Raw genomic sequence first — 12907 nt, 5'->3', positions numbered from 1 at the left:
AGTAATGTGTGTAATGAATTTCAGCTTTTCTGTGTGGAGTGATTCAGTTCAAGACTATTGGGTTTAATATGGAGAAATGAGGTGATATGAAAGTGGTGCTGACGATCAGGCAAGGCTTCTTTTGCTGTCCAGATAATTAGCTGATACGATGTGTTTCTCCATAACACTGCAGACTCAGTGATAGTGAGGACACTCCACATCCACTTTTAAAGCAAAATGGAACAAAATGGGCTGTTTACAATTGGCCCCTGCTGTTTGGATTTCTAAGTTCATTTGCTACTACTTTATAAATTTATCTTTCTAGCCAGTGTTTTTGAAAATGTTTGTAGTGAAATCCAGTAAGAAACGGAACACATTTAGAATTATAGAACTGTAAAGCTGGAAGAGAGCACAGGTGTAATCTGGCCCAACCTCTGCCGGTGTAGGAGACTACAGTAGGAGTTATTGGTAATTATTTATTTATTTAGGCATTTTATCTTACAATTCCTTCAGGTATATTGGGTGCTGGGTGTAATTTTCCATTTTGCTCTATGGTGGGGAGTTTGGGACCCATTCAACCCACAGGGACAAGTAGAAAATCCTGTGTCCAGCAAGCACTTCTTGACTACTTACAAACTGGATTGGTGCACCTCAGTTCTAGATTACCCATGGGATTCGGCTTTCACTATGCCTGAGAATGCATTGTTTTCGGTGTATCATGAAGTATGCAGAACACCATTTCTAGCGCAGAGCAGTCTGGGTGCATGGCAATGGTTGGGGATACATTTTAAAGACACTTTTCTGTGGCCAGGTGGTGCTGGGGATTGACCACTGGGCTGGGCTGCCTTCTTAGACCTACTTGTTTGACTTTCACAGTTATTAGTTCCTCTGTTTTTATTTTTTTCTTCTTGCTCACACTTCTGTTTTCTGCCTCCAGTGCTTCTCAAAAGAACATGCTTCCTTTTAGGAGCACTAGGAGGAAAATGTTCTCCTCCTCCTCCCAGAAGCTGCACTTAAGCATTCTCCAAGGACAGGGTTGTTGTGCAGAGTCAGTGCATTTCTCCTTTTTGTTTGTTTGTCTGCCTTTCATGGAGTCTGGAGAGAGCTAAGAAATCAGTATCTTCCCTGCATTTTCTCCTGCAGCCTCAACCACTCTGTTGCCAGCCCTGCTGAGGAGCAGTTCTGGCAAACCACTGGAGGCAAGATCTGCCTTTCCTACAGGAACTCTTCTGATTTCAGCAGTTCTCATCCACCTGGGGTATTCTTGAACTGACAAAGGCAATAATCTTACTGAAAACATTGAAACTGCTTCCTGGTCCAGCAGTCACCCAGTTCTCCATCAGTACAGGAGTAACGAAATCTGTGCCTATACGCAATCTAAAACATTTTCTAGATGGGAATTGCATGACCAGTGTGCAGGCTGGGGGTGTGAGGGTGGACGAACACTGTGCCTTTTGCTTCACTGTCCTTGGAGGAGGACAGGAAAAGAGTCCTTTTTGTGCCAGGAGAAAGAAAACAAGAACCGGAGGGGGGGGGATTCTCTTCTTCCTCCAACTACTGTTCTAGCTTATGCAAGATAGCAGCAGAAATATGCTCCAGTCACCCTCCCCCAAGTAATACAAGTGTGTGTGTGCGTGCGTGCGTGCGTGCTTGTGGCTTTCCTCCTGTGCCATACTCCTGACGAAACCCTGTCCCCAACATAAGCACATGCACACTCTTCACAATAAAAGAGACAAACACACCTTCAAGCAATGTGTTTACCATTGTGACTTAGGTTTGCTCTTTGGATACAGTACTTTGTTATGTCCTGTTTCTTTGTACCTTACGAATTTGGCAAAAGTCTTTTACTTTGGAAGCTGTAATCTTGCAATCGGAGTGCATCATATTCATTTCTTGGTTTAGATTTGCTTTATGCTCCGGGCTGGAGTTAGTGAACAGCATACTATTTCCTCATCTTGGTTAGTCTCGCCATATTTCTTTTAGATTACGAGCAGGGCGCAGAGACTGAGACTGTGGCTTGGCACGGGCCATGTGCTGACAGCAGCATTGGACACTGAAACAAGCAGGAGGAAAGACATTGCAAAGCCCACAAGGTTTTATCTTGCTTGTTCTGGATCTCTGAAGCTGGGATAGCCCATCCCTCTCTCCTTACAGGGAAAGGGCCATGCGCTCACCTGTGGGTATTTGAAGAAGGCAGCAGCAGAGGGGAGCAACTAGCTCTGCATGTCTGAAGCTGATCTCAGTTGATCTCCCTGTTCAGCATCTGGATTTAAGATTTATAGGTCAGTTCACTAGATAGACTCCTTGGATTCAGCACAGTACACAAAATATTTGTGTTATTAAAGTCATCTGTTTCATTTTACATTATAGAACCATTCTAGTGTGTGTCTTGCTTATTTTTCTTAAGGAGTGCCTCTATCCCAATCAAAATAATATTTGTGGGTCTGGTTCTTGCTAAATTTCAGTTTCAGAAACATAATAATGATAGGGTTCTTAAATATTTTCTTCATCCTAGATATGAATTTCCTGCATCAGCCCAGTACCTGTCATCAAGAAAAGCATCTGACCCTCCCATGCCATAAAGTTCTTTTTTTCCTCCCAAATGAGCACTAAGGTTGTTGATTGTTCTACTCAAATTATAGGCCACATTGGAACCTTGTGTACCTCCTCTAAATTTGGCAGTTCTGAGACACGGAAGACGGATTTATCTTGTAGAGTTATTCATGTATTTTCCAGGAATATGAAAAGAAAAATGGTGACTTCAGATATCTCTTGTGTGCAACACATTTAGGAACATGATGTGAGAGGCATTCTGCTGCATCATTATTTTTAGGTTATATATTGGGAGGCAAATTTATCTTATTTTTAACTTCTGCGAAACACCAAGCGCTAATTTTTGTGAAGCCATTTCATGTGCTGTATAAATAATCATCGTGTTTTGGGTGTGAGCACTGTAGGACAGTGATAACTGATAACTGGCTTCAATAAAATACTTGTAGTGGTATCTGCATCCAGGGTGCAAACCACTGAACTGGGTTTAAAAGTTCTTATTTTGACTAGATGATATGATACTATAACACACTATTGAATTGTTTGTTCCCTTCTAAAAATGCATAAGGCCATTCTATAGTTAATGGTTTTAAAATTTATTATTATTAGCTTAACAATAGTGGACCTAATCCTGACCAATGGTTGCAGTCCATAACATCTATGGGGACAAATAGCAAAACGGGAATGGGGAGTTAATTTTCAGCAAAAACCTGTTTTGATGCCCAGTCTGGATTGGAAGCATATCTCAAAGAAAGCCCCCCTGAGTGATGCTTTTAAGGACATTGTTTCATAGTGTAAATAGTGTCATTGGTCAAGCAAAAACAAAATGAAAATAAAAAAATTAAAAAGACAAAAACATTGTTGGACTTTAAAGACTAATTGCTATATTTTAATGTGACAAGTCCACTTCTTCAGACATGATAGTGGGACTGCATGGCAAATTTTTATATGGTTATAAAAAGGTAAAGGTAAAGGTTCCCCTTGACATTTTTTAGTCCAGTTGTGTCCGACTCTAGGGGACTGATTGTTTCCTGGGCATGGGTAGATGATGATGTGGCATTTATTTTATTATTAATAATTTTATTTCAAATATTTTTACCCCATCTTTCTCCTTGAAAAGGACCCAACGTGGCTTACATTAAATGACAGTAAAGTTATACTACGATGAGTATACAAATACAAACAGGCTCAAACAAATAACATAATCAAAACATAAGCCACAGCAAAATAACATTCAAAACAGTTGGGTACATTTCCTGCCTAGCAATGTCCATTAAGATTCCTGTTGATATTCATTTCCCCTTCCAGGAAGCATTGCTTAATAAATGTTGTTCAGAGATTATGATACTTATTACTAGAGGGCAGATTTTATCTGCAACCCACATTTGAACCCATAAGGGAATTCAAACATGTTTATAAGTAATCTGGCAATTCTCACCAGATAACTCATGACTTCTTCAAACCACCCATAAACTCAAACATAGGCTGCAGGGGAAAAATGACATGTTTTAGAAATCCTCCCCCTACTCATTACCATATTGTTCCCCTTTGTTATCAAGTGGAACAACATAAATTAAACCTGCAATCATTGTCATTGTTTACTGAACAATGCTTCCTGGAAGGGAAACTGCATCTCAACAGGGATCTTAGTGGTTGTTACCAAGTGTGAAAATGTCACATCATCAAATACTGGTGCCTAGGAAACAATCAGTCTCTTTGTTTTGATGAGGGTATAACCCCTTCTTGGATTGCTGCCTTGTCCTGGTGAAGGGGCTTGAGTAATTCAGGGAAGCCATGGGCTATGCCGTGCAGGGACACCCAAGACGGACAGGTCACAGTGGAGAGTTCTGACTAAACATGATCCACCTGGAGCATGAACTGGCAAACCATTCCTGTATCTTTCCCAAGAAAACTCCATGGACAGACACAAAAGGCTAAAAGATATGACCCTGGAAGATGAGCCCCTCAGGTTGAAAGGCATCCAACATGATACTGAGGAAGAGCAGAGGACAAATACAAGTAGCTCCAGAGCTAACGGAGTGGTTGGGCCAAATGCTCAGCTGCGGACGTGCATGGAGGTGAAAGGAAAGTCCGATGCTGCAAAGAAAAATACTGCATAGGAACCTGGAATGTAAGATCTATGAACCTTGGGAAGCTGCATGTGGTCAAACAGGAGATGGCAAGAACAAACATTGACATCCTTGGCGTCAGTGAACTAAAATGGATGGGAATGGGCAAATTCAATTCAGACAATTATCATTTCTACTATTGTGGCCAAGAATCCCATAGAAGAAATGGAGTAGCCCTGATAGTCAACAAAAGAGTAGGGAAAAGCTGTACTGGAATACAATCACAAAAATGACAGAATGATTTCAATACGAATTCAAAACAGACCTTTCAACGTCACAGTAATCCAAGTTTATGCACCAACCACCCATGCTGAAGAGGCTGAAACTGACCAGTTCTATAAAGACTTACAACACCTTCTAGAACTGACACCAAAGACAGATGTTCTTGTCATTATAGGGGACCGGAATTCTAAAGTAGAGAGTCAAGAGATAAAAGGAATAACAGGGATGTTTGGCCTTGGAGTTCAAAAGCAGGACAAAGGCTAATAGAGTTTTGTCAAGAGAACAAGCTGGTCATCACAAACACTCTTTTCCAACACAAGAGGTGACTCTACACGTGGACATCACCAGATGGGCAATACTGAAATCAGATTGATTATGTTCTCTGCAGCCAAAGATGGAGAAGCTCTATACAGTCAGCAAAAACAAGACCTGGAGCTGATTATGGCTCTGATCATCAGCTTCTTATAGCAAAACTCAAGCTTAAACTGAAGAAAGTTGGAAAAATCATTGGGATAGTCAGGTATAATCTAAAGCAAATCCCTTATGAATACACAGTGGAAGTGAAGAAGAGATTTAAGGAACTAGATTTGGTGGATAGAGTGCATGAAGAATTATGGATGGACGCTCATAACATTGTACAGGAGGCAGCAACAAAAACCATCCCACATAAAAGGAAATGGCAGAAAGCAAAGTGACTGTTCAACGAGGCCTTACAAACAGCAGAGAAGAGAAGAGAAACAAAATGCAAGGGAGATAGGGAAAGCTAAGAAAATTGAATGCAGACTTCCAAAGAATAGCAAGGAGAGACAAGAGGGCCTTCTTAAATGAACAGTGCAAAGAAATAGAGGAAAATAATGGAAAGGGAAAAACCAGAGATCTGTTGAAGAAAATTGGAGATGTTAAAGGAACATTTCATGGAAAGATGGACATGATAAAGGACAAAAACGGTAGGGATCTAACAGAAGCAGAAGACATCAAGAAGAGGTGGGAAGAATCAACAGAGGAATTATACCAGAAAGATCTGGATGTCCCGGACAATCCAGATAGTGTGGTTGATGACCTTCAGCCAGACATCCTGAAAAGTGAAGTCAAGTGGGCTTTAGAAACCATGGCAAACAGCAAGGCCAATGGAGGTGGTGGCATTCCAGTTGAACTTTTTGATGAATCCCAAGCCGGAATCAAGATTACTGGAAGAAATATCAACCACCTCAGATATGCAGATGATACCACTCTGCAGAAAGTGAAGAGGAATTAAAGAACCTCTTAATGAGGGTGAAAGAGGAGAGTGCAAAAAATGGTCTGAAGCTCAACATAAAAAAAAAAAAAAACAAGATCATGGCCACTGGCCTCATCACCTCCTGGCAAATAGAAGGGGAAGATATTAAGGCAGTGACAGATTTTACTTTCCTGGGCTCCATGATCACTGCAGATGGTGACAGCAGCCATTAAATTAAAAGATGCCTGCTTCTTGGGAGGAAAGCGATGACAAACCTAGACAGCATCTTAAAAAGCAGAAGCATCACCTTGCCGACAAAGGTCCGCATAGTCAAAGCTACGGTTTTTCCTGTAGCAATGTATGGAAGCAAGTGCTGGACTGTAAAGAAGACTGACTGCCGAAGAACTGATGCTTTTGAACTGTGGTGCTGGAGGAGATACTTGAGAGTCTCGTGGATTGCAAGGAGATCAGACTTATCCATTCTGAAGGAAATCAACCCTGAGTGCTCACTGGAAGGACACACCCTGAAGCTGAGGCTTCAATATTTTGGCCATCTCATGAGAAGAGAAGACTCCCTGGAAAAGACCCTGATGTTGGGAAAATGTGAAGGCAAGAGGAGAAGGGGATGACAGAGGACGAGATGGTTGGACAGTGTCATTGAAGCTGCCAACATGAATTTGATCCACTCCGGGAGGAAGTGGAAGGGCCTGGCATGCTCTGGTCCATGAGGTCACGAAGAGTCAGGCACAACTTAACGACTGAACAACAACATAAGTGTATAAACTGCATTTGTCATGGAGTCCCACTCTCATGTCTGAAGAGGTGGACTTGTCCATGAAAGCTCACATTAAAATATAGTAATTAGTCTTTAAGGTGCCACAATGTTTTTGTCTTCTTTATTTTTTTTAATTTTTTGTTTTGTTTTTGCTTGATGTGCTAGCAAAGACTAACACAACACTACCTCTTTTAAACTATGACTATGAATGTAATTGATATTAGTAACGTCTTTGGAACAACCTTCCTCCAGAGATTCGCGCGGCCCCTACGCTGGGTGTGTTTAAAACTCAATTAAAAACATGGTTATACATCCAGGCCTTCCCTCCAATCAATTCCTGATCCCTTTTCTAATTTTCCTTATATTCCTTTTTATCTGCTGTGATTGTAATTATTATTTATGTTTATGCACATGTTTTTTAATTGTATTTTATTCTTATTATATGCTGGAAGCCGCCTAGAGTGGACTTATAGTCCAGATAGGCGGGATATAAATTAAATTAATAATAATAATAATAATAATAATAATAATAATAATAATAATAATAATAATAATAATAATAATAATAATAATAATAATAATAATAATAATAATAATAATAATAATAATAATAATAATAATAATGTAGCATATTTGAAATAAATGGAACTAAAGTTATTTAAAGGGATATAAGGCCATCCACTAACCAGAGTTCACAGTCAGAGGAATCGGAAGGGCACATGACATTTTAATCTTATCTCTACACCACCCATCTGCAACTTCCTTCTAGATCAGGGGTCTCAAACATGCAGCCCGGGGGCCATTTGCTGCCCCCCAGATGATAGTTTGTGGCCCTCGCCTTGCCTGCCCCCAAAGCGCCCACACATCCTCTGCTGTCAAGAGTAAAAAAAAAAAAGCCTTGCCTCAGTCGCCAGCTCTCTCCCAAGACAGCACCTCTTGCACCCTCCATCCAGAACTGCAGCCTGCCAGCCAGCCCACCTGTCTGTCGGCTAAGGAAACTCCTGGGCGGCTTCCTCGGGCTCTTGCTCCGCTTGGCAGAAAATCTGATGCGGCCCAGCCTCACCCAAACTCTGCCTCTAGCGGCCCCCAGGTAAATTGAGTTTAAAACCCCTGTTCTAGATGTTTTGGCCTACAGCTCTAATAAGCCTCAGTTAGAATGGCTGATGTCTGCAGAAGGTGCAAATTCAATAATGCACAACTAGAGAGCACGGTGTCAGGGAAGGCTATTTTGTATAATGTCAGCAATCCCTGTACATATTTATGCCTCTGTAACCCAGTCAGAAGGGACGTGGTGGCACTGCGGAAGGGACACAGTCAGTGGAAATCTCAGCAGCAAACTACTGAAAGATACTTCCTGTTATGGGCTATAAGGTAAGATATCTCACTGAATCACGTGACATGGCACGGCAGTAGATGCTGTGCTGACTTCTTACCTTGTAACAATTTGATGCTGAGATTTACACCAACCGGTATGAAAATTCTGTTAAATTAAGGATGGATACGCTTGCTCAGAAAAACTTCAGCATTCCTATTTCACTTGTCTTTTGCCTGTCTCTGCAGGAGATTTTTCTGGTTTTTCATGATTAAACATGGTAACTGTTTATAAAACAGACTATCTATGGTGCCTACCATTAAAAATAATAATCATTACAACTATAGCTTTATTTGATGTTACTGCAGATGATGATTATGGTGATAGTGATAGTTCTTTAGACATACCTATGCTAACCTGTTGCAGCAACAACAATTTTGGCTAGAATCATCCTAGTTCCAAAGGCAGTAGTTGTTCGTTCTAAGGTCAAATACTAGAGCCAAAGGTCATCCAGTGACGCTAAATGGTAGCAGGTTCAGGACAGACAAAAAGAAAGTATATGTGATTATGGCTGTGACCTTCAGGAGCACATATATGGTTTAGAAAGCTATCAAGTGCAAACAATTGTGGTGGCTCTGTGCTCCTACCAGAAACAATATACCAGTTGCTGAGAAGCAGCAGTAGGGGAGCGCTATTGGTTTTTAAGCACTACCTGCTGGCTTCCCGTAGGTACCTAACTGGTCAGAATCTAGACTAGATGAGATTTGGTTGCATCTAGAACTAATGAATACACAATGAGTATCCATGCAATGATTTCCCAGGACAGCAACACAGCAACCTGCAGCCACTGGTGAAGCATCTCACTGGTTCCGCTTGAAAATTGTAAGGCAAGTTAGAGATGGAAAGTAAGTTTAAAAGAATGAAGATCCAGAAAGGAAGACCCTGTTAATAGCTATGGATACAACTGTTGTGGGAGCAAAAATGTAAGATATTTCATGGGGATTGCAGGAAATGCAAGAGGGGAGGATCCAGGAACTGGTGAAAAATAAAAGCATTGGTCAAAGTCAGTGGAGTTGTTATTTGGAACACTTAGTACGCAGTCGGCACTTGGCACCAGAATGTGGAAAATGCATGTTTGAGTGGCCTATTGAAATAACAACATTCAAAGATATTCCAGACAGCTCTAAGAACCCTAAATCAAAACCAGTTTGTGCATGTGAGTCTTACGTAAGCTATAATTAATAATCATCTAAGGTGATCACTTAAATCAGAATCTGTTATTCTCCTATCCTGTGATAATCTTTTCCTTAAAATTAAAACAAGTCAACCAACCAACTTTTAATAGAACTGCAGTAGAAGAATGGAGGAAGCTGCCAGAGTACCTTAAAAGAGAATTATCTGTACAATCCCCACTCTGACACTAGATGGCAGTTGCCACTTTCAAAATCAGTTTTAAAATCTGAATGATAGCATTTTGTCCTGGTAAAGCTTCTTCATGGATTGCTGCCTTGTCGTGGCGAAGGGGCTTGAGTAACTCAGAGAAACTATGGGCTATGCCGTGCAGGGACACCCAAGACGGACAGGACATAGTGGAGAGTTCCGACTAAACGCAATCCACCTGGAGTAGGAAATGGCAAGCCACTCCAGTATCTTTGCCAAGAACGCCCCATGATCAGAAACAAAAGGCTAAAAGATATGACGCTGGAAGATGGGCCCCTCAGGTCGGAAGGCGTCCAACATGCTACTGAGGAAGAGCGGAGGACAAGTACAAGTAGCTCCAGAGCTAATGAAGTGGTTGGGCCAAAGCCGAAAGGACGCTCAGCTGTGGACGTGCCTGGAAGTGAAAGGAAAATCCAATGCTGCAAAGAAAAATACTGCATAGGAACCTGGAATGTAAGATCTATGAACATTGGGAAGCTGGAGGTGGTCAAACAGGAGATGGCAAGAATAAACATCGACATCCTGGGCATCAGTGAACTAAAATGGACAGGAATGGGCGAATTCAGCTCAGATGATTATCATATCTACTATTGTGGACAAGAATCCCGTAGAAGGAATGGAGTAGCCCTCATAGTCAACAAAAGAGTGGGAAAAGCTGTAATGGGATACAGTCTCAAAAATGATAGAATGATGTCAATACGAATCCAAGGCAGACCATTCAACATCACAATAATCCAAGTTTATGCACCAACCAGCATTGCTGAGGAGACTGAAATTGAACAATTCTATGAAGATTTACAACATCTTCTAGAACTGACACCAAAGAAAGATGTTCTTCTCATTCTAGGGGACTGGAATGCTAAAGTAGGGAGCCAAGAGATAAAAGGAACAACAGGGAAGTTTGGCCTTGGAGTTCAGAACGAAGCAGGACAAAGGCTAATAGAGTTTTGTCAAGAGAATAAGCTGGTCATCACAAACACTCTTTTCCAACAACACAAGAGGCGACTCTATACATGGAAATCACCAGATGGGCAATATCGAAATCAGATTGATTATATTCTCTGCAGCCAAAGATGGAGAAGCTCTATACAGTCAGCAAAAACAAGACCTGGAGCTGACTGCGGTTCTGATCATCAGCTTCTCATAGCAAAATTCAAGCTTAGACTGAAGAGATTAGGAAAAACCACTGGGCCACTCAGGTATAATCTAAACCAAATCCCTTATGAATACACAGTGGAAGTAAAGAACAGATTTAAGGAACTAGATTTGGTGGACAGAGTGCCTGAAGAACTTTGGATAGAGGCTCGTAACATTGTCCAGGAGGCAGCAACGAAAACCATCCCAAAGAAAAGGAAATGCAAGAAAGCAAAGTGGCTGTCCAACGAGGCCTTAGAAATAGCAGAGAGGAGAAGGGAAGCAAAATGCAAGGGAGATAGGGAAAGTTACAGAAACTTGAATGCAGACTTCCAAAGAATAGCAAGGAGAGACAAGAGGGCCTTCTTAAATGAACAATGCAAAGAAATAGAGGAAGATAACAGAAAAGGAAAGACCAGAGATCTGTTCAGGAAAATTGGACATATTAGAGGAACATTTTGCGCAAAGATGAACATGATAAAAGACAAAAATGGGAGGGACCTAACAGAAGCAGAAGACGTCAAGAAGAGGTGGCAAGAATACACAGAGGAATTATATCAGAAAGATGTGGATATCCCGGACAACCCAGACAATGTAGTTGCTGACCTTGAGCCAGACATCCTGGAGAGCGAAGTCAAGTGGGCCTTAGAAAGCCTGGCTAACAACAAGGCCAGTGGAGGTGATGGCATTCCAGTTGAACTATTTAAAATCTTGAAAGATGATGCTGTTAAGGTGCTACATTCAATATGCCAGCAAGTTTGGAAAACTCAACAGTGGCCAGAGGATTGGAAAAGATCAGTCTACATCCCAATCCCAAAGAAAGGCAGTGCCAAAGAATGCTCCAACTACCGTACAATTGCACTCATTTCGCACGCTAGCAAGGTTATGCTCAAAATCCTACAAGGTAGGCTTCAGCAGTATGTGGACCGAGAACTCCCAGAAGTACAAGCTGGATTCCGAAGAGGCAGAGGAACTAGAGACCAAATTGCTAACTTGCGCTGGATTATGGAGAAAGCCAGAGAGTTCCAGAAAAATATCTACTTCTGCTTCATTGACTATGCGAAAGCCTTTGACTGTGTGGACCACAGCAAACTATGGCAAGTTCTTAAAGAAATGGGAGTGCCTGACCACTTTATCTGTCTCCTGAGAAACCTATATGTGGGACAGGAAGCAACAGTTAGAACTGGTCATGGAACAACTGAGTGGTTCAAAATTGGGAAAGGAGTACGGCAAGGCTGTATATTGTCCCCCAGCTTATTTAACTTATATGCAGAATACATCATGCGGAAGGCTGGACTGGAAGAAACCCAAGCCGGAATTAAGATTGCCGGAAGAAATATCAACAACCTCCGATATGCAGATGATACCACTCTGATGGCAGAAAGTGAGGAGGAATTAAAGAACCTTGTAATGAGAGTGAAAGAGGAGAGTGCAAAAAACGGTCTGAAACTCAACATCAAAAAAACTAAGATCATGGCCACTGGTCCCATCACCTCCTGGGAAATAGAAGGGGAAGATATGGAGGCAGTGTCAAATTTTATCTTCCTGGGCTCCATGATCACTGCAGATGGAGACAGCAGCCCTGAAATTAAAAGGCGCCTTCTTCTTGGGAGGAAAGCGATGACAAATCTGGACAGCATCTTGAAAAGCAGAGACATCACCTTGCCAACAAAAGTCCGAATAGTCAAAGCTATGGTTTTTCCTGTCGTGATGTATGGAAGTGAGAGCTGGACCATAAAGAAAGCAGACCGCCGAAGAATTGATGCCTTTGAATTGTGGTGCTGGAGGAGGCTCTTGAGAATCCCCTGGACTGCAAGGAGAACAAACCTATCAGTTCTAAAGGAAATCAACCCTGAGTGCTCACTGGAAGGACAGATCCTGAAGCTGAGGCTCCAGTACTTTGGCCATCTAATGAGAAGAAAAGACTCCCTGGAAAAGACCCTGATGTTGGGAAAGTGTGATGGCAAGAGGAGAAGGGGACGACCGAGGATGAGATGGCTGGACAGTGTCTGCGAAGCAACCAACATGAACCTGACACAACTCCGGGAGGCAGTAGAAGACAGGAGGGCCTGGCGTGCTCTGGTCCATGGGGTCACGAAGAGTCGGACACGACTAAACGACTAAACACACAAAGCCTGTTGTTTTAAGTG

At 41.8% G+C, this 12907-nt stretch overlaps 1 protein-coding gene across 1 annotated transcript in view; it reads left to right on the top strand.

Moving 5' to 3' along the window:
* FMN2 (formin 2) overlaps positions 1–12907 on the top strand; it is a 245110-nt gene that overhangs the window by 58250 nt on the left and 173953 nt on the right. The window lies entirely within an intron of this gene.

The sequence above is a fragment of the Pogona vitticeps genome, chromosome 1 (assembly GCF_051106095.1).
Source record: "Pogona vitticeps strain Pit_001003342236 chromosome 1, PviZW2.1, whole genome shotgun sequence".
NCBI classification, from domain to species: Eukaryota; Metazoa; Chordata; class Lepidosauria; order Squamata; family Agamidae; genus Pogona; species Pogona vitticeps.
This window is presented reverse-complemented; position numbering and strand designations above follow the sequence as displayed.